This window comes from Halichoerus grypus, chromosome 8, assembly GCF_964656455.1.
Source record: "Halichoerus grypus chromosome 8, mHalGry1.hap1.1, whole genome shotgun sequence".
Lineage (NCBI taxonomy): Eukaryota > Metazoa > Chordata > Mammalia > Carnivora > Phocidae > Halichoerus > Halichoerus grypus.
In genome coordinates this window covers 22,863,726-22,885,981 of record NC_135719.1, presented here as the reverse complement: position 1 = coordinate 22,885,981, position 22,256 = coordinate 22,863,726, and positions in this window count along the sequence as shown.

The following is a 22,256-nucleotide window of genomic DNA, read 5'->3' as shown; positions in this document are numbered from 1 at the left end:
GTCTCTGAATATACCTTATTATTTTTTAAAATTATTCCCTTTAATGGAAAAATGGAACCAAGGAAAGGCTTACAGAATTGGATGAACTACTGTATAGCAGTTCCCACCCAGTTCTTGTTCGGATCACTTTCCATCTCTTCCTTCAAATATAGATACAGTTTCCCTTCAACAACATTGGGAAATGGAGTGAAAGGGACAAAAATCCGGAGAAAGGTGAGATAATCTTAGAATGCTTCTCTGAGGAACATCTCTGCCAGCCACCATCTTGATAAGGAAACTGTGGGCTCATTGGGACTCCTAAGTGATGATGACCTTGCCCACTGCATGGCATAAAAGCAAGTGACGACCTTTCACCAAGTTCATGGATATTAATAGATTCACGTGGGTTAGGGTGGAATAGCGATTTCCGTGCAGAAAAGCATTACAGAAACAAACAAACAAAAAGAAGACAGACTCCTTGGCGGTGATATAGTTCTGTATTGTTCAGTAGAATGTTTTGGGAATTAAAAGTAACTTTTTAATCCATGTCCTTTTATACATGGGTGCACGTTTATGTAAATATATCCTATTAAGTAAGAAGAGTTCATGTTTAGCATGATCCTCTTCATCCTTCTTCTTCTACAGTCGTGGATAAAATTAGATCTTGAAAAGAAAGCTGGGCGCCTGGGTGGCTCAGTCGTTAAGCATCTGCCTTCGGCTCAGGTCATGATCCTGGGGTCCCGGGATCGAGCCCGCATCGGGCTCCCTGCTCGGCGGGAGGCCTGCTTCTCCCTCTCCCACTCCCCCTGCTTGTGTTCCTGCTCTCGCTGTCTCTCTCTGTCAAATAAATAAAATCTTAAAAAAAAAAAAAAAGAAAAGAAAAGAAAGCTATTAGAGCTCATCTGAACTATGGGTACAGAAATATAGGTAATGTGTATGACCAGAGGTTTTGTGAACCTTAAAACACTACAGGATTGAGTTGCAGTGATAAGATGATGGCACTGCCTTGGAAGCCCTACCCCTTCACCCACAGGAAAGGTGATTTAAAAAGTTTCTGAATTTTCTTGAGTCAGGTGGATAAGCTCAGGGATTCGTTAAGCTCTCTGTCCCGGATCCCTCAGCAAGGTCAGGAGGCCCCCTGCATCCCAAGGGCAATGGACCAGACATTGTGTACCAAAAAAAGTATTAATATAATTTTCTGACCACCAAATAAATCTAGGTGAACTCTAATAAAGCATGATTCTGTCTTACGTAGAAGTAAAATATACTGATGATGAGAATTCAAAGAGACATATTAATTTAATAATACTGCTATGTTACTTTTATATACCATTTTACCTGTGTTATATTATTTTATCATCATAATATTGCTGTAAGGTAGGTTAATAAAGGTTTGCTTGCCAGAATAGAATTATTGGCAGTGATTTTGGTTTCATTTTTATTTTCACTCCTCCCTCCCTCCTTCCCTTCCTTGCTTCCTTTTCTTGTTTTGTCTCTCACTACCCCAACACCTATGTAGCCAATTTAAATCAGCTTTGTTGAAATAATGTGGTATGGTTTCTCTTTTGCTGACAAGATGCTAACACAGTACTTGGGACTCTCAGAGGAGGTATTCTAGGATTGATTTGGTCATGCCTTGGCCAGGAGCACAGCCCTGAGCTAACTGCCAATGCAAAATGGAATCTCGTAAGCAGCAGCATCAAGATAATTAAATTATCAGTTTTGCTTGCTTGGAATGAAGTACTTTTCAAAGCAGGTACTTCTAAAACTAAGTAGCTGATGCACCTACTGTTACTAATGGAATAGTGACCACAGGATTATGGGTTGATTTGGATGCTTTCAAATGCACAGAACTGTTTACAGAAAGAAACCTAGAGCTATAAACTACCAGCTCAGGTAAGAGCCAATTAGCAGGGTTATTATAGTAAAAATAACCAAGAGAAAACCCTTGGAATCCCTTTCTTCATCAGAATGGTAGGGCAAAGGTCTTACAGCCAAGAGAACTACAGGAATCAGTATGATTACCAAAGATTTGGAAAACGCAGGCAAATTCCTGCCACATCTCTGCTTAACTCCACCATTGGGCTGTTGCAAAAGATGATAGATCTTGGAGAATGACAATAGATTTTCATAAACTTCATAAGGTAATCCAATTACAGAGGCTAGTCTAGATATAAATCATTTACAGGAGCAGGTCAGCATGTCTCCTAGCACCTGACACACAGCGATTTATCTAGCACTTTCTTCCCCCTCTAGACTGGTTTGCAGGGACCACTAGACACTGTTTGTTTTCACCTGTCAGGAACAACAGCATACCCTCCCTGTCTTGTCTCAAGGGTCTATCAGGTCCCCTGCTCTCTGACAGAACCCAGTTCACAGAGGTCTTGATTGTAAGCACGTCCCACAAAATGTCATACTGCTCCTGTTCATTGATGGCCACATTGCTGATTGAACCTAGGAGCAGGTGGAAGCAAGTATTCTAAATAACTTATTAAGACATGTACACGCTGGAGAATAAGAGAGAGAGGTCTAGTGAAAATTTGCAAACCTGCCACCCTGATGAAGTTTCTGGATACCTAGTGATTTCAAGTATGGTGCAATGCTCCCTCTAAGTGAAAAATATTTGCTATACTTCCTGCCAAATGGTAGGTCTCTTTGGATTGTAGAGGCAAGGTAGGTCACAGTGAGTGTGCTAATACACCACATTTATTAAGTAACCTATAAATTGACCCATTTTTTAGAGAAAAACCTTTGAAGTGGCCAGTAGTCTATGAAGGTTAGAGTAACCTACAAAGTGGCTGGTTTTTCAGGAAAGAGTAAGCACTTCATCACCTATTCTAGAATACAGTTTATTCTGTTAGTTCATCCTTGTGACTTAAAATAGTCTCCAGTAATTTTTGTATTTGAGGCAAATAGACATGTTGTATGGAGCATCTCATTGACCACAATAGAGGAATCACAGTCCAGACCCATAGAGGTTTGTTTGAAAAAAAAAAAAAAGAAAGAAAGAAAAGAAAAAAGCATGCCTTCTTGGACAGATAACTTTTTCTTTTGAGAAGTCCCACATATTGTTCCTGGTTTCTGATAGTGTCTGAAAGCCTAATCATGAGACCTCAGTGACTGTAGTCGAGCTTTCTGTCAAAAGTGGATGTTATGGGGTCCTCTAAACCACAAGTTGGATGTTCACAACAGTTAATCCATTATCAGATGAGAATGGTATAGAAGCGATCATCTTTGAGCAGATCTTGCAGTCACATGTAAGTATCTGAGATTCATAGATCACCTACACCTGTTTCATTGTTGTCTCTTGCTCAATCTATACCTGTGACCTCAGTCAACACTCATCATTACTGAGGAGGAATACAGATTTTGACCTTGATTAAAATGTTCCTGCACAATATATTGGTACCAACTCCAAGTATTTTTAGTACCATCACCCCCCCCCCATCCATAGGGACTGATGTCCAAGACCCCCAGTGGATACCTAAAATTGCAGATAGTATGGAACCTTGTACTTTTCCCATACATACATACAGATGATAAAGTTTAATTTATAAATTAGGCACGGGAAAACATTATCAACAGTAACTAATAGTAAAATAGAACTTAAGTTATAATATACCATAGTAAAAGTTATGTGAATATGGTCTGTGTCTCTTCCCCTCTCTCTCCCTCTCAAAATATATTGTGGAACTATAGTCAGTTCTTGTGTTGATGTGAGATGGTAAAGTGCCCACATGATGAAATGAAGTGAAATGACCTTCTGATGTATTGTCAGAAGGAAGATCATCTGATCTAGACAGTGGTCGACCATGGGGGAATTGAAACGATGGAAAGCAAAACCACGGATAAAGTGAGGGGACTAATGTATTACAGACACAAACAGGAAAGTTCCTGAAAGGTAGTAGTGAAAAAATCTTCACAGTGCAGAGAATTTTAAACAAAGCATTTGGTGGTCCATTTTAACTGAACTGAAAAATGGCCAAGGATATTGGTATACATTGATTCATGGGCATCAGCATAACTAAAGGGACAAAGACTTGGAAGGATTGGTGATAAGGAGGTCTGGGAAGAAGTTTACGGGTGAAACTCTCCAAATCAACACAGAGGCTGGAGATATTTTTGTCTCATGTGGATGTTCAACAAATAACATACATTGCCCTCTCTCACCCACAAATAGCAAAGATTACAAATTCTATGGATAAGGGCCAACCGTTTACATCAGGATTGCCTTATTAACTATCACAGCATCCCACCTAGCATTGCTTCTGAGCAAGAAACTCATTTGTCAACAACAACAAATATAGCTGTAGTGGACTTACAGGCATAGAAGTAACTGATCTTCCTGTGTACCCCATCACACAGGAGCGGCTGGCCTGATTAAATGGTGGCGTAACCTCCTGAAATTTCAGGTTTACAGTGTCAGTTGGGAGACAATACCCTGAAAGCTTAGGGATCTCATTTATAAGATGCAGTATAGTTTTTGAACAATAACCAATATAAGATGTGGTTTCTCCCAAAGCCTGAATACCTAAGTTGCAAACTCACAAAGTGGAAATGGAAATAATTTCTCTATTAGCCCTAAATAATCCACTCACAGAAATTTTGTTTTGAATTTTGCTGGCTTAGAGGTATCCATTCCCCAAAGAAGTAAGCTGTTCCTACTAAGAGATACATCGTTTCATTGAATTGGAATTTGAGACCGCCACCTGGCCAATGTGGATTTCTACAGCAGTGCATCAATAGGCAACAAAGAATGTGATTCTGCTGGTTTCAGCGATTGCCCTGACCATCCAGGAGAAATCGGGTTGTTGCGATGCAATGGGGAAGGAAGTTTATTGTCTGAACCCCAGGAAATTCTGTGGTGTGCCTCTTAGTACCTTTGTGCCAGCAGTAAGTCCACTGGTAACTACAGCAACCAATTAAATTCAGAACCACTCGGGGCTCACTAAGGAGAAACTGGGCGTGAAATGGGGCATGGAAGAAAGACCTACAAATGCCAACTATAGCTTTGTGACCAATTATAGCAGCAAAGACTTGTAGCAGGTTTTCCTTGCATGATTTTTTACATATATGTAAAATACATATTATATAAATATTAATAGTATTTATAGAATATTCACATGTATCAACCAATTTTCCCTTCCTCCTCCCCTCTTCTAATTTTATATGACTTTTGTCTCCACATTTGTATTTAGTTTACAAATTATTCAAGCAGGGCATTGAAAGGGCACTGGAAAAAGAATAAACGTTTCTCAGATGTGAGTTCAGTAACTTTTTCCATGAGGTGGGTACCATGATTGTTGGGATTTTGAGTCTCTGCTTTTGAGAGAGAAGGTGAAAGTACCTTTGTATGAGGAACCAGACCAAAGCATAAAATCATTATTAGTACATGACAATGCACACACATGTAGTAGTGTGTATGAATTCTGAGAATTCAAAAGGGTGAACATGCTAGTTATTTGTCTATGCCCCTCAGCTACAAATCTACTTTTCCCTATTCCACTTTGAGATATTAGAGCATAGACTGAGAATATGACATTTTACAGACTTCCCTGGAACGAACTGCCTCTTACTTTCTGACATCAGGAAGCTCTAGAAGGAGAATGGAAAGTAAGAGAAGAAGGAAAAGGACTTTTTCAGCAGAAGCAGAGTCATAAACCCTTCAGAGTTTTGAACACCCTCTTCCTGGGTCGCCTCCTAAGTCCTTTGGCCTTACAGTTACCATTTCTGATATACTAAAATATTACCTTTTTTTCTCTTTCAACTCTCAAATACTTCCTGATATGAAACCAATTCACGACATTAAATTACATCTGTTGGAATGCCTAAAGTGATTCGATACTGATTCATAAAATAATAAATAAAATATGTTATTTGGATTTTTGGCTTATGTATGGAAGTATCCAATGGTATTTTTCTTTTTTTTTTTTAATTTTATTATGTTATGTTAGTCACCATACATTACATCATTAGTTTTTGATGTAGTGATCCACGATCCATTGTTTTCGTATAACACCCAGTGCTCCATGCAGTACATGCCCTCCTTAATACCCATCACCGGGCTAACCAATCCCCCCTCCCCCTTCCCCTCTAAAACCCTGTTTGTTTCTCAGGTCCATAGTCTCTCCAATGGTATTTTTCAACTGCCTTTAGAAGGTCCTTTCTTGTCCTAGTAAATCACTCATAATGAATGCTTGAGGTCAAAGTCATAGACTCAAGTTGGGTAGGTGATAAAATTTAGAACACTTGAAGTAAGAAGACGTTCTTCCAATAGACCTAAATGGAATATTTTATTCCATGTGGTTGGAGATGTCAGTGATTTTCTAGCTGTGGTCCTTGAACTCCTGATGGTCCCTGAGACACTTTCAGGTGGTCTATGAGTTCAAAACTATTTTCATATTAAGATATTATTTGTTATTTTCAGTGTTAACATTGACATTGAGGTGGTGCAGAAAACATAGAGATGAAAGTGCTGGTACCAATGCTTGAGTCAAGGCAAATAACATTAGACTGGTCTATACTGTATTTTTTTACCACCACACTCTCTGCTAAAAAAAAGAAACATCAGTTTCATTTAAGAAGGTCCTTGGTAAGGCAGTAAAAATGATCAATTTTATTAAATTTTGACCCTTGAGTGCAGGTCTTTATGTTGTTTTTTTAAATATTCTGTTTACTAAATGGGAAGTGCGCATAAAGCACTTCTTAATGAATATCACATGGTTTTCACCAGGAAAAGCACTAGTGTTTGAGTTGTGAGTTTAATTGGCCACTTTTTTTTTTTCCCATGGAACATTATTTTTAATTAAAAGTAATACCTATAGATAAAATATAGCTATTTAGTTTTAGCTTATTTGGCAGAAAATGTCTCAAAATGAGGGTGAATTTATCCCTTCAAGAAAACCATTGGCCATTTATATTCACAAAGACAAACTTGAGCTCTCAAGCAAAAGTCCTAGAAAATTTGTATCCACCTCTCTTAGTAGCTTCCCAAAACATAAAGGCTTTTCTGATATCAATGGTAATGTTAATGAGTAAGTAGGTTTTTTTTTTTTTTTTTATATATTGTATAATAAATTATGCCAACATTTGGAATACTTACATAATTTAGCAAGGTAATATTTTACAAATGGTCAAGGCATGATAATATAAAATCATGTGTGGCTAAAACATCCAAACAGCATACAAGATATAACAAATAACTTTAATATAACAAAGTTCACTAAATGGGACTTAGGAGGTGACCCAGGAAGAGGGTGTTCAAAATTCTGAAGGGTTTATGACTCTGCTTCTCTCTCTCTCTCTCAAATAAATAGATCTTAAAAAAAATTAAGAGTAGAAGGGACAGGGAGCCCCAAAGTTTGAGAACTACTGAGATACGTCATTGTTTCTCCATGGAAAATGTAAATATAGATACTTATTTAAATTGGGCAGTAGTACTCCTAATCAATAGGAATCATTTTTCATTTATCTCCATGCCAAGTTTAGAGGTGCATATTTGATTTGAAGGTGGAGTGATATATAGGACTCAAGCTAAGTATACGAACTGGGAGGATCTTGAAGTTTCCTGACAAGATTTTGTGATGCATTTTTTTTTTTTTTAGATTTTATTTATTTATTTATTTATTTGAGAGAGAGAGAGAATGAGAGACAGAGAGCAAGAGAGGGAAGAGGGTCAGAGGGAGAAGCAGACTCCCTGTTGAGCAAGGAGCCCGATGCGGGACTCGATCCTGGGACTCCAGGATCATGACCTGAGCCGAAGGCAGTAGCTTAACCAACTGAGCCACCCAAGCACCCTGTGATGCATTTTTAAGTGCATGTGGTTTTCTTTCAGATTCTTTACAGAGATTTGTGTCTTGTTACCCACTTTCTTGGCTCACATACGCCCATGCTTTCCTCTGCACATCGCTGCCATGAATGAGAAGTTCAGACGCAGCAGCACCAATTCTACACTCCTTGATTTGCCTTTTGAGTTATTTAAAAATCAGGCTGATTGCATTAGAGACGTATTACAATCCACTGTTTAAAAGACAGCTATGCAAGGGAAAATGTCCTTCCCAGGGTCATGAAGTCACTCTACAGCCAAGAGTTCAAATAAGTACTTCATCTATCTTTAAAGAAAATGGACAAATTATTGCAATCCAACCAAACTGTGAGTTCAGCTCTAAAAATAGCCTTTCTGGTGGCTGTATGAATTAAGATAAAACAATCCTTGCACATGTATATGTTCAAGGCTAACGAGAAGTACCATCTGTAAAGAGCTGGAATATTTTCACACTCCTCTCTATTATACAAAACAATAAACCCTCTCCAGCTGATTTCTCTCATTGTGAAATGCAAATTGCCTCTAAAAGTCCTGAGGGTGCGAGAAGACACTTATCAAACAGACATTACACAAGCATTCATAGAAACTATGCAGCCTCAGACTCTATTTTAGATGCATTAAGGACCAAAAAACGTAGGTGTGAACCTGTTCTGTGTAGCTATAATAATTATGGCCTGAAGTAGCTGTATTGGTTCAGATATGTAGATTACTCCACCGCTCCCTCTAACTTTTGATCTACTACACACCTGACTCCTACCAAGAGAAGGAAAATCTTCAGAAGAGAAGAAAATAAAACAAAACACATTACGTGGGAGGTTTAAAAAGGCTACTCTAAATTATTAATCTGGTCTTTACCAGTCAGCTACATTTTATATGCCACATACTCAATATTACACACTCTTTTTTTTTTTTCCTTGCTGGAGATTTGCACATTTGCCTGTGTTGGTAACAAGTAATGCAAGTTCTGTGGGGTTAATGAACTTGAAGAATCCACATAAACTTTCAACCTGAAATTCATTCTTGCCCATGACATATGAATACCCAAACAGAAAACAAAACTAAACTAAAAAAAAAACAAAAAAAAATGTTTCACAAAAAAGTGTTCAGGCCTCAATTTGTATAGAAAGTGAAAAAAGACCGCAAAGGCATTAGAATAAAATTTAAATTGAAAACACAAAGAAAATATTAAAGTTTTGAAATAAAATTAACTGAGGATATTCTAAATAATGAAAAATCTTAGAGACCAATAACTTAACATGTGACTTTTTTATTTCCCATGATGCTTAGGTCTTAGTATTACACATAATAAAAATATATACTTTGGTATGTTTTTACTAAATAATGAAAGAACACCTTAAAATACATAAATGATTATCTTTTTTTTTTTTTTTTTTTTAAGATTTTATTATTCATTTGACAGAGAGCACAAGCAGCGGGAGAGAGAGGGAGAAGCAGGCTGCCTGCTGAGCAAGGAGCCCGATGTGGGAATCGATCCCAGGACCCTGGGATCATGACCCGGGCCAAAGGCAGCCACTTAACCGACTGAGCCACCCAGGCGTCTCAAATGATTATCTTTTAAAAGAAACAAAATAGAGATGCTGTATAAGCATAAACAGAAAAAAAAAAAAAAAGTCTGGTTTACATAAAACCTTTAAATTCTGCTTTCTGAGGGAAATATTATTATGCATAATTATATCTCATCATGAGATTTCATTTGTTTTCAAAGGACCATTTCTAAAATTTGAATTTGCATATCAGCAAGCTAAATTTTACAAACCTTACACTGAAATTCAAGTCCCTTGTTCTACCAGAGAAGCAATTAAGGACCAATCATTTTTAATGCATCATAAATAATCTTCACACTTGCTGTTAAGTTAATTAATATAATCAGTAAAGCCAAATGCATCAAAATGAAGCTTATTTTGCAAACATGCAAAACGTTCTGCCTCATTGCCCCACCACCAAGATTAAATGACATTTTACTAACAACTTTTTCCAAGTTGAGTCCAAATTTCATTTTTTGAAAAAGATCACCTGAAACAACACAATGTATGTTCCAAATGATTAGCCATTGGAAGCAGTGCTACATGTCTAGCTACCTAGCTAATACTCAAATGCACTAACCCAAAGTTAGAGAATTTGATTTCTAAAAATATATTATAAACAATAACATCATTAAGACATCATAATGCATGTTCATTTATACCTCACGTCTGCCAGTGAGGATTTGAGTCTGTTTATAAACACTCATCTAGCAAATATATATATATATGTGTGTATATATATATATGTTATATATATATAAAGTTAGAAAATATATATATTAAAACTTTATATATAGAAAGAATATTTTTTGGGGTGCCTGGGTGGCTCAGTCGTTAAGCGTCTGCCTTCGACTCAGGTCATGATCCCAGGGTCCTGGGATCGAGCCCCGCATTGGGCTCCCTGCTCCGCGGGAAGCCTGCTTCTCCCTCTCCCACTCCCCCTGCTTGTGTTCCTTCTCTCGCTGTGTCTCTCTGTCAAATGAATAAATAAAATCTTAAAAAAAAAAAAACCCAAAAACTTTAAAAAAAAAAAAAAAAAAAGAAAGAATATTTTTATAGAACTTTATTTATAGAAAATATATATATAAAGTTAGCAAATCAGAAGTTGGAAAAAGTCCCACCACAGCCAGGCTTATTAAACATCTGCAGACCAACTGACACATTAGAATTTGGGGCTTCAATACAATGTCGCCCAACCTGGTAGCATTTGCACTAATCATCTTCGTAATAGTTGTGTTCTTAGGCTCGTTCACTTTTTAGTGCTTGCCCAACTACTAGTGCTTACAGAGGGAGATAAACAACCTGAAACATTTTGGTTTCATAAGGCATCTATCCCATCCCATCCCATCCTTTAAAGTGCCTGTCCCCTCCCTCATCATTCTAGGCTCTCTTTTCTGATGTCCCAGACCCACATCCTGGCCCCAGTGCGTGTCAATCTCAGGACTATTTGTTGTAAATCATGATGAATTCTTGGGTGTTGAGTCTTTTCCCAGGGCATATCTTATTCACATAATTTGACCAGAGAAGCCAATATATTACCCCAGAACTGTTGGGCTAGTCTATACTTCATTCTTCAGTTTTATCCATCCATTTGTGTGGTATCTGCAAATTAGTAACCAAGGAACCATTTTACAGTAATCACAAATGCTTCCATTGTCTCCAACTCTGAGACATGTTGAAACATGCCCTCCAACAAGATCAATTTCCTTTCCATTGAGTAAATGCAGAGACAGAATTTCCAAGAACAGACAGCAACATGAAAAGGGCTGACTGCAGTTTTTTTTCCTCTTAATACCTAAATAATAATAATAATAATAATAATAATAATAATAATATTTACCAAAAGCAACCAAACCAGGAAAGGAGCATATATTGATATCAAAATCTCAAGAGGTGAAGTGATAAGAAGCAGAAGATTCTAGTGCAATCTGAGAAAGATGTGTGTGCTATCAACCTCCAACCTGTCTCTTAGAAGTGCTACCAAAATATAGTATTTTTGACTTCGGTAATTTTGGACTTAAATTAAAATCAAAGAGACTATGGACTGTGGACATGTCTTTCTCCACCCATTTTATTTGCCTGCAAAGAGGAAACAGTTCCTTGGGAGGGATGAGTCAACAGCAAGTGAACAGCTGGGACTAACTCTAACAAATCCATAGATGCAGGGCTCTACCCTGTCCTGGGGGAGGGACCTGGGTCCTGATTGTAGCTCAGCCCACCTTCCCTGACACAGGAAGAGCAAGAAAATTCAGAGGGGAGTGCAGAACACCTTTCCAAAAATAAAGCCAGGACTCAGCTTTAGTTAAGGGGTATAGTTTCTCCATCTCCCTGAGCCCAACTTCTATTACTCTCTGGAAAAATTAACTCAGAGAAAATAAACATGACTCAGGGAAGGTTAGGTGTGAGTCAAGGAAAATTCACCCACACTATATCGGAGCAAGCAGAAATCCAGACAGAGACTCATCCAAGGATGTGATAAAGGAAATCACATGGAAAATGTGAAAGCTTTCTGTCTACAGAAAAGAAAAGAAAAATTATACTTAGCAGATAAGTGAAGAACTTAGTCTATAAAAAAAAAGTTGGCAGAAGGCACCACGGAAAATTCTCCATTCCTGCTTCTCGCAATAGGAAATGACAATAATAAAAAGTCATCAGATTAGAGCTCAAATCTTAAATAATTAAAAAAAACCTTAATAACAAAAAATAGTATATTAAACAAAAGTAACCGAAGACTAAAATCACACCATTAATGAACTAATAAGTATATTTTAGAAACAAAGGTGGAGAACAGACAATGTTGAATGAGGGGCGTAACGGAATGGTTGAGGAAACAAACAATAGTGAAGGCAGAAAGGTACAAAGATACAAAGAAAGGGGGTGCATGGCTGGCTCAGTCAGTTAAGATTTTGACTCAGGTTATGATCTCAGGGTTATGAGATCGAGCCCCAGGTCAGCTCTGCGCTAGGCATGGAGCCTACTCAAGATTCTTTCTGTCTCACTCTCCCTCTGCCCCCCACCCCGTTCATGCACTCTCTCTTTCTCTCCCCAAAAATAAAATAAAATAAAATAATAATATCAATAATAATAATAATTAAAAATACATTTTTAAAAAGATACAAGGAGGGGTGCCTGGGTAGCTCAGTCGGTTAAGTGTCTGCCTTCAGTTCAGGTCATGATCCCTGGGATCAAGCCCCATGTCAGGTTCCCTACTCAGTAGGGAGTCTGCTTCTCCCTCTCCCTCTCCCCTCCCTCTGACTTGTTCTCTCCCTCTCATTCTCTCTCTCTCGCACTCAAATAAAGAAAAATCTTTAATTAAAAAAAAAGATACAAAGAAAGAAGACAATCATTATGGAAGATGGGAAAAATGTGGTCTAACATAGGTTGATCATGGTCTTCAGCCTAGGAGAAGAAAAATAATAAAATGGAACATAAAGATTACACAGTCATAAACCAAGAATCACAAACTGGGAAGAGGTATTTTTTTTTAGAAGATGTATTTTTTGACTTGTGCTCTTGCTTTTTAAAAATTGTATCTAGATGTTTTAATACAGATCATCCATGATCTGATTCCCCATGGACACCATCACTCCCTCTTGAAGTAACCCTGCCCACTTTATATATTCCTGCTATGCACCAGCCCTTTGTAAGCCTGTAAGGGTATGACTCCTGACATAAAATAAGATTTTTGTGAACCTAAGGAAAAAATTAGTTGCATATTTGAATGGTACAAATTGTTAGCTCAGAAACAGAGCCTGATTAAATATTGAACTTGAAGGATTAAGAAAGAAACATTCAAACACCCAGGTAAAGAAAGCAAATCACTTACAAAGGGAAAAAACAAAGATCAGAATAGTTCCAAATATTTTATACACATACTTGTGCCAACATATGTATCCATATATGTGAATTTATATACATATATGATACATGTGCACATACATGTACACATATATATATGCATGTATATTCAATGACAGCCAATAATGGCGCCCCATCCACAAAGTCTTGAAAGAGGGAAAGTTTGGCGCCCAAATGTTATACCCAAGAATGAATTTGAATTTAAAAAATACAAAATATAAATAAAATTGTCTTTCAAAAGTAAAAGTATCGGTTAGGTGAACTAGCTACAGAAAAATTGCATCATTAAGTCTTCTTTAAAAAATTACTTGACATTGAAAACCAAGGAATAAATGAAAAAGCATTGATAGCTGTGATCAAGGGACTGATGCCATTCTCAGGCCCAGAGATAGTGGAATAATGCCTAGAAGAATCCTGATGGAAGGAAAATTACCTTTAAAAAAGTATATCCAGCTAAATTGCCCTCTGAGCATAAAAACATGTCCAATTATGTAAAAGCTCGAGTAAGCAGTCCCTATGAGACATCAGTAACACCAAAACCAAACCTACACGGTGATAAAACCCAGCTAAGCACGACATGAAATCGGTGATCGTAAGTGAGCTTGAACCCATTCATGTATAGAATTAAGATTAAACAACTGTGAATAGTATGGCTATAATACAGAATCTAAATGTTATATATCCTGAAAATAGAAGAACAATACTTTAACTAGTAAAAGTGAGAGATGAAAGATGAGAAATTATTTTAAGAATGTTGTGGTACATTTTTTCCTTCTTTCGAAGCAGGGAGTCAATTGCCTTCATCTAAAATTGAAACATGTTATCAAAAGATGGCTTCAACCTCTTTATGTTTCCTTTTCTTTTATGTTTTTCTTTTCATGTTTTATGTTTTCTTTTCTCTAAATGTTTCTTTGCTCTCCTTAAAGATTTCGTATAGGAAGTAATGAAGAAATGGAATATGTTTATACATATAAAGCCCAGCAATGTCTCTATTTTTTCTTATTCTGTTAAATTTAAGAAGAAAATGAATTTTATCATAATTTTGTACAAGTAGTGTGAACTCATTTTTATAAAATGATTTCCATCTATACATTATTGTATTTGAGCATTGACATAAAAGTATATATGAAATAATATTCATCAAATTATAGCAATTTCTAAAAAATGGGATTCGGAGTAATTTTCTTTCTTTTTAACTTTTTTTGGTACTTTGAAATATTATTTAAATCATTAAAACAAGCTTGGGGTGTTTTTTTAAAAAAAAGCAATGAAATGACTTTAAAAAATAAGAATCAAGGCAAAAAAGTTTGGGTATTTAGAGTTAAAAAAAAAAAAAAAAAACCCTGAATTTCAGCTATAGCATATCCAAATATCCAAAGCTTCAGGATCTTTTTATACAGCCTCAAAGTAATAATATTTGGTAGAGAAAAGTTTCAGGCTGGGACCACTGTTTTCTCAGACATGATCACACACACAAAAAAAGGACAGACTCCAGCTGTCAAAATAAGCCACTGCAATTAGTTTCTCATGTTTTGATTCTTCCGTGTATTAAAATCCCCCACCTTTTTGTTTTCTGGCATCTTGATATCTTGATATTAGCTGGTAATCTCCATCTTCTCAACCATTATTCTGTCATCTAACCTCCCCCCCCCCCGCCCGCCCCGGTTCTCCCATGACCTCCTCACCTAGTGATTCCTTATCTTCCCCTCTTCTTGGCTAGGTGTCTCTTAACAGTTAACCTCACCAGCTAAGTCCTGCTTTTTGTTCCAAGCACTGGTTCTTCCTAAATGCTTTTGCTGTGACTACGAAGATGTAAAGCATACCAACGCTGCAAAGCAATCCCGCCCTTTATGGTGCTGGGTAAGTTAACTCATTAGCAGCGAGTTCTGAGCCTCTGGGAAGAAGATATACACACATTTCCCAGATACATGCTTTTAACTTGGCAGTCATTGAAAATGTATATATTCTAAGCAGAATTGTTTCACGTATTAAACACACACACACACACACACACGCACAATGGGGAGCCATTATGGTATTACAGAGAAATATTTATTTGACTTCTAATTCTCCAAGTGATCTTCATAGGACAATAGGATCAGTAATCCCTATGTCTAGGCAATAAAGGAATACATTGTCAATACAGAATTTAAAAATAATCATAAAACCAACCAAAAAATCAGCTTGCCTTTTTATTATCCCTGTATGTCAACAGTTCAATGGTAATATAATTCTCATCCCTCCTGAGACAGACCACTCATGTCTCCCCTTTTATACCATTAGTATAATATATATAAAAAGCAAATCAGTATGTCAAGTTACAGAATCCTGTCTGTAATCAAATAGACAAGAGCTACTGAGTTTTGAGTTGTGCTGGTTGAGAACCAACAGGTTGGGGATAAAAGAACCTGTGACTGTTTTTTTTTTTTTTTTTAAAGATTTTATTTATTTATTTGACAGAGAGAGACACAGTGAGAGCAGGAACACAAGCAGGGGGAGTGGGAGAGGGAGAAGCAGGCTTCCTGCCGAGCAGGGAGCCCGATGTGGGGCTTGATCCTAGGATCCCGAGATCATGACCTGAGCTGAAGGCAGACGCTTAACGACTGAGCCACCCAGGCGCCCGAACCTGTGACTGTTTGAGACTCAGTCCTCAGTCAAGAATTCAACAGTGAGGAACTCCACTTACAAAGGTTTTCAGTCCCCAAGAAGGACATATTTCCTAACACCCACTTTGGATGTGGCCAAGGGAAGTCATAGTCAAGGAAGAACCTTCCGGAGGGCAAAGCATCTGCTACATAAAGAGAGGTATGCTTACATTACCAAAAGGAGAAATATGAGGTCATAGAATGTGCCTGTACAGTTGAAAATGATAGATTTTAGGTTTAATGTTCTATACAGCTGTTGGATGCAATGGTTAGGCTTATATATAGTATATAATAGATATTGTATATGTTATATCAACACATAATAAATATGTAAATTGACCACATTTGTTAATTGTACTATAGATATTCTATGGCTTTATTCATTTTTTGTCCACTTGTTCTATCAGATATTGAAGTGTGAAAAAAAAAGATATTGAAGTGTGTTAAATTCTATTATTACCATGGATTTGTGTATTTCTCATAATTGTCAAGTTTGCTTTATGTATTTTGAAGCTATGTTATTGTATATACATATATTTTAAAATATTATTTTTTTCTTTTTTAAAGATTTTATTTATTTATTTGAGAGAGAGAGAGCATGATTGGGGGAAGAGGGAGAGAGAAGCAGACTCCCTGCTGAGCAGGGAGACTGACTTGGGGCTCAATCCCAGGACCCCAGGATCATGACCTAAGCCAAAGGCAGCCACTTAACCAAGTGAGCCACCCAGGCTCCCCTAAATTATTATATTTTCTTGGCTCTGTTTTCATTATAAAAACTTCCTCTTTGTTCCTAGTAATGCTTCCTGGCTTAGAATCTACTTGGTCTAATAGTAGCATAACTATAGCTTTCAATTAATGTGCATATGGCATATATTTTTCTATTCCTTTGCTTTCAACTTCTATGTGTCCTTATATTTAAGATGTTTTTCTTATAATTTGCATCTATGTGGCCTTTGGTTTTTATGTCTTTCAATAGGAGTATGTAGTCTATTTACATTTAACGTAATTAGTGTTATATTTGGATTTATATCTATCAACTTACTATTTCTTTTCTATTTGACCTGCTTCTTTTCTTTTCTCTCTCTTTTTTGGGGAATTAATCATATATTATTATTATTATTATTATTATTATTATTCCCTTCCTTCACCTCTCTTCGCTTATGAGTTATACATTATTTTATTCCTCTTCTGGTAGTTATTCAAATCTTAGCATATAAATCTTTGACTCATTTGAATCAAATAGAAATTATTTATTGTATCACTTCTCTTGTGATTCTAGAACCTTAGAACACTTTATTTTTTTTTTAAATATTTTATTTATTTATCTGACAGAGAGAGACACAGCAAGAGAGGGAACACAAGCAGGGGGGTGGGAGAGGGAGAAACAGGGTTCCTGCCGAGCAGGGAGCCTGATGCGGGGCTCGATCCCAGGACCCTGGGACCATGACCTGAGCTGAAGGCAGCCGCTTAACTGACTGAGCCACCCAGGCGCCCCCTTAGAACACTTTAACTGGGAACCTACAAATAAACTGGTAGACTAGTGGGATTGGCTAAGGAGCTTTGTAGACAGAAATTGTCCATTCCAATACAGCCAGGAAGGGATGACAAAGAAGAAACTGCTGTTTCCTTCTTTTACCAGGACATTCTGATTATATCCTCCTGTACCAAAAGAAAAAATGACTTGTGAATGACCCCTCCCAGGCCACTGTTACGCCTCAATATCCACCGGGGCTTCCAAGCACCACTCTCTGTGTAGTGCACAACACTTAGCCCACTGAAGAACACAACAGGCAGGAAAAGTAATCGGGACCTATTAGTGGGAGTTAAGAACTTTGGCAGTACAAGCCCATTGTCTTCATGCATTAGTATCTGTGTGATAACTGCAGTATTAAGCTTTCTATATGAAGGATTATTGTTGCTTGAAAGTATCAACTACCACATAAGTTGCAAGTGGAAATAACAAATTAAAGTAAAAGGTTTTAAATTGTGTTTTCAAAATTGTATTCTTAGTATGAAACTATCTTTGAGAAAAACTGCATCAAAATGGATAAAATTTTCAGTGTTTCCTACTTTGGTGCATCTCAAGCAAAAACTGTTTAAAATATTTTAAAGGTCACAACTCAGTTTCAAATACACACCGAAGATATTTTTTAAAAATAGGGGGAATTCAATGTCTTACAATGCTTTATCCTAATATGATCAGACGTATTAGCCGTTTTCCTGTTCAGTCTAGAATAACAATACTGACTGGAGAAAATAGTTCCACCATCTGAACTATTTAACTTGTCACTAGTGAAAGCCTTTGAAAAACTGTAATATAGCATTTGTAAGTATGACCAGTAAAATTAGCACATGACTGTTTACTAAATTCTGAGAGCATAGCAGCAACTTTCTACCATAGAGCAATGTAATATCCTGAAAGACCTTAATATTTATCTGTCTACAAGTCTGCAAACTTCGGATGTAAAGGGCTACATAATAACTATCTTAGGCTTTGCAGTCTCTGTCACTATCCCTAAACTCTATTGTTTTGGCACAAAAGCAACGACAGACATGTAAATGAATGGGCATGGCTATAATCCAATAAAACTTTATTAACAAAAACTTTATTATGGGCAACATATGGGATGTGTTTCCTTGTTTGCCAATCCCTGACCTAGTTCAGACTCCTCACTGAGCCACAAAGCCATCATGACTTATCTAAGAACACCCAAACACCAAGTTGCCCTATTATTCCCCCCTCATTAGAGAAACTTTCTCATCCTTAAAAAAAATAATAATTAATTTCAGAAAATCTCTCTCTAATTTCTTCATTCAAAAATGAAAATAATGATAATAATAGAACATACTTTGCCTTTCATAGGATATTTGACCCACTGGAAATTCTCAATGAATGCACATCAAGTGCTCTTGGCAGAGTACTGTTGTGGCATTTATGTAGGGACAAACCCAGCACAACCATGGTTGTGCTACAGAACCAGAGACATGAGTGTATACACATCAGCATGGTTGTTCATGGAAACCTGGATCAGTGGTCCTTGGACCCACAGTGCCTTAGTGAAAAGGGCAGAGAGATCCTGGAGCAGTACTTTTGTTTTGTTGATAGCTACTAACTGCCTTACCTTTACATATTTTGACCAGACCATATCAAACTGAAGTTATATTAGAATAAAAAGAATAAAAACTCAAGGGACCATTCAATAGACAAGTCTAAAAAGTCAAAGTTTCCTGCACAGGTTTGTTGACAAACCCAACAGCTCCCAGATGGAGACCCCTTGCATGACATCTTCATCCACGATGGCTGAGGTTTCTGGGTCCCTGCTGTAGACCAAACACCACTGTAAGAACTTCATTCGCATGAGCTCACTTAATAGTTCACACCACACCAGGAGGTCTTCATTCAGGTCTTAAACCCTTTCCTAGGCACCAGATTGCAGCAGGAACAAAGTGACAAGGTCCTCATTCTTGGGCATTACATTCTTACACAATTCATATATAATTCTGGGTGAGGTAAGTGTTATTAAGAAAAATAAAGTAAGGTAAGTAGACAGAGAGTGATAGGAGGATCTTTGGGAGGATGACCAGGGAAGTTGTCCCCTTCAAGCAGAAGTCTGAATGAAATGGGCGAGCAAGCTAGGGGCACTCCTGGAGAAGCACTTTCTAGGCTGTGGGAGGAACATGGACAGAGACCCTAGTTTGGGAGATGTTTGGCATGTGTGAGGAACCACAGAAAGGGCAGGGATGCTTGAGACCGGGGAGAGCAAGCGAGACTCAGATGGTGCCCACACTGGGAGGGCAGAGTGTCCTCTGTCTGAGCTGCACTTGGGGTGTCCTCTCCAACTCCTGAAGCAGTTTTCCCTGCCAGAGTCTCTCCACATTGGTTGTTTTCTGTGCTGGTAGCTTATCTGTTACGGTAAAGTTTCCCCTCAAGGACAACAACATTCCTCAGTTCTCATAGAACACCGCTCTCCCTTACCCTCAGGACTTCCTTCTCTGGATATTTGTCCATAGGGATATTTCTCTTGTCTCAGGAAGGGGTTTCTCATGGTTTGCTGGGTTGCCATAGCAAGTACCACAGGCAGGGGTTAGAGTAAGACATTTATGTCCTCCCAGAAAGGGAGATCCAAGACGAAAGTGTCAGCAGGGTTGGTTTCTCCTAAGGCCTCTTTCCTCAGCTTTTCTCACTGTATCCTCACATGGTCTTTCCACTGTGCGTGCATGCCCATTCTTGGCATCTCTCCATGTGTCCAAGTTTCGTTTTATAACACCAGTCAGGTTGAGTTGGGGCCCACCTTAACAGCCACATTTTAACTTCATCACCTCTGTAAAGGCCTTATCTCCGAATAAAAATCACATTCTGAGGCATGGGGGATTAGGACTTCACCATGTGAATTTTGAAGGGACTCAGGGGCTTCCTGGTTCATGACCCAAACTTTCTGGAGTAGAGCTTGGCCACTCTTTTCTGATGATTGGATACACTTTCGTTGTGTGGAGGATGACCAGACCCCCTGATTTCCCACACATCTGGCACAGAGTCCCATCCACAGCCTGTGTACCAAGGGATAGCCAGCCCCCTTCCAAGGAAAGTCAATCGACCTACACTTTTCCCAAAGGAAAGGACCGAGGAGATCTGATGAACAGAGCCATCTGCTGGACTCTACTTCAGGAGGGGTCTGTGTTCTCAGGGCTCTGTCCCCTGTACTGAGCTGTATCCGCTGACTTCTATAGGTCCTCGATGCGTCAGTACCAAATGAAAGGAAGCTCTCAACTTTATTCAGAGAGGAAACTGGGCAAATCACTGCTCCTAATTAATTTCGGCACCCTAGAAGAACATGAATTTTGTCCCATGTATATCAACTTGCATCCATGGTTAAGGTTGGATCAGAGAACCTGCTTAGACCTCTAATGCTACTTGACAAATTATTTATGTTCTGAGATTCACTTGCCTCAGTTAGAAATGGGGTGATAGTGGTTTGTCAGATTGAAGGAGGAAGGTGGAACAGGTTCTGTTTGGGGGTGTAGTCTTTTTGAGTGTCAGTTCTGAGATGTATGGTTTGAACAGAAACTGTGGCGTGTCCTTTCGATAAAAAAAAAAAAAAAAAAAAAAAAAAAAAAATCAGACCCCAGTTGACATTCTGATGGCACTCCTACTCCTCATGAGGAAAGCCACAGTTATCTGAGCAGAAAATAACAAATTATCACAAAGGAAAAAATTAATATTTTAGAGAGAGTTTTTTAATGAAAGCATGGCGTCCATTTTACAGAATTCAATTCAAACATCGGGCAATACATCTCCCAACTGGAACATTAGTTCTGTGTTCCAGCTGCCTTATCATTACATCTTTATTATGCCTCATCCTAAAGTTGCTTCCACCACGTCGGAAATAATTTACCCCTAGCCAGGTTTTAAATCAAGGATATCCATCAACTCACACTGGTTTCCAGAGACGATGTTATTTTAAATACAGGGGACCAGAAATAAATGAGTTGAAAATGTTAAATGCAGTTCAACTTCTTGTCACACCACAAGGAAAACATATTCCAAACCAAATTAATTTAGGAAGTAAGACATTCCGAAGCATCCTCCAATCAACGGTGGTTTGCCGTATTGTGATTGTCTTGATGAATAATGCAGCAGGCTGATGACTTCTCCAGTATTCTCCAGTGAACAGGAGAAAGAGAAGATGATGTTCAAAGCCCGTAGCTCTGCAGACTTGACCAAAAGGGACACTGCTTGCGACAAGGTACCAAAGGGACAGCAGGCCTGAGCCAAGCCCTGGGGGGAGACTCTTGTGGGTCGTTCCATGTGTAACGTAGGTTCGAGTCCACTGATGGAGGCAGCCGGAGCCCAGGCCCTGACTGGAACTCTTCTGTACCCCAGCTCTCCTTTTGTTCCAATGGCACGTCTCCCAACAGTGCTTGACAATGAATGATGCTCTAAAACCCTGCTCTTTCACACCCTGTGGGTGACCTATAACTGTTCATGGGTCACCTTTGACCTGTGAACTGACAGTTTGATTTATTGTCCGGTGTTATGATTTATGAGTATCTTCTCAGAATAATTAACAGACAACAGGTGGCGGCATAATAATTTTGATTACCCAGCGGTTCATGAAACCACCACAAAGGTGACTTCATTTTCTGAATAAGAGAGGGACAACAATTAGAAATTAAACAAAGAAATGCTTTTATGCCGCAGTTTTTCAGTCTTTTGTCCCACACAGAAGACTTATTTAAGGGGCCTGCATTCCTCTTAGACACCAGGAAAAAATAAGGAACTTCTACTCCGTGAATATAAGAAGACACTTTTCATCGCCGTATGGGTAGAATTATTTTTCTTTCTTCCGTGAAGTCTTGATTAATTGAGTTATCTCAAACCTGTCAACCAGATCATCTTTTAACATC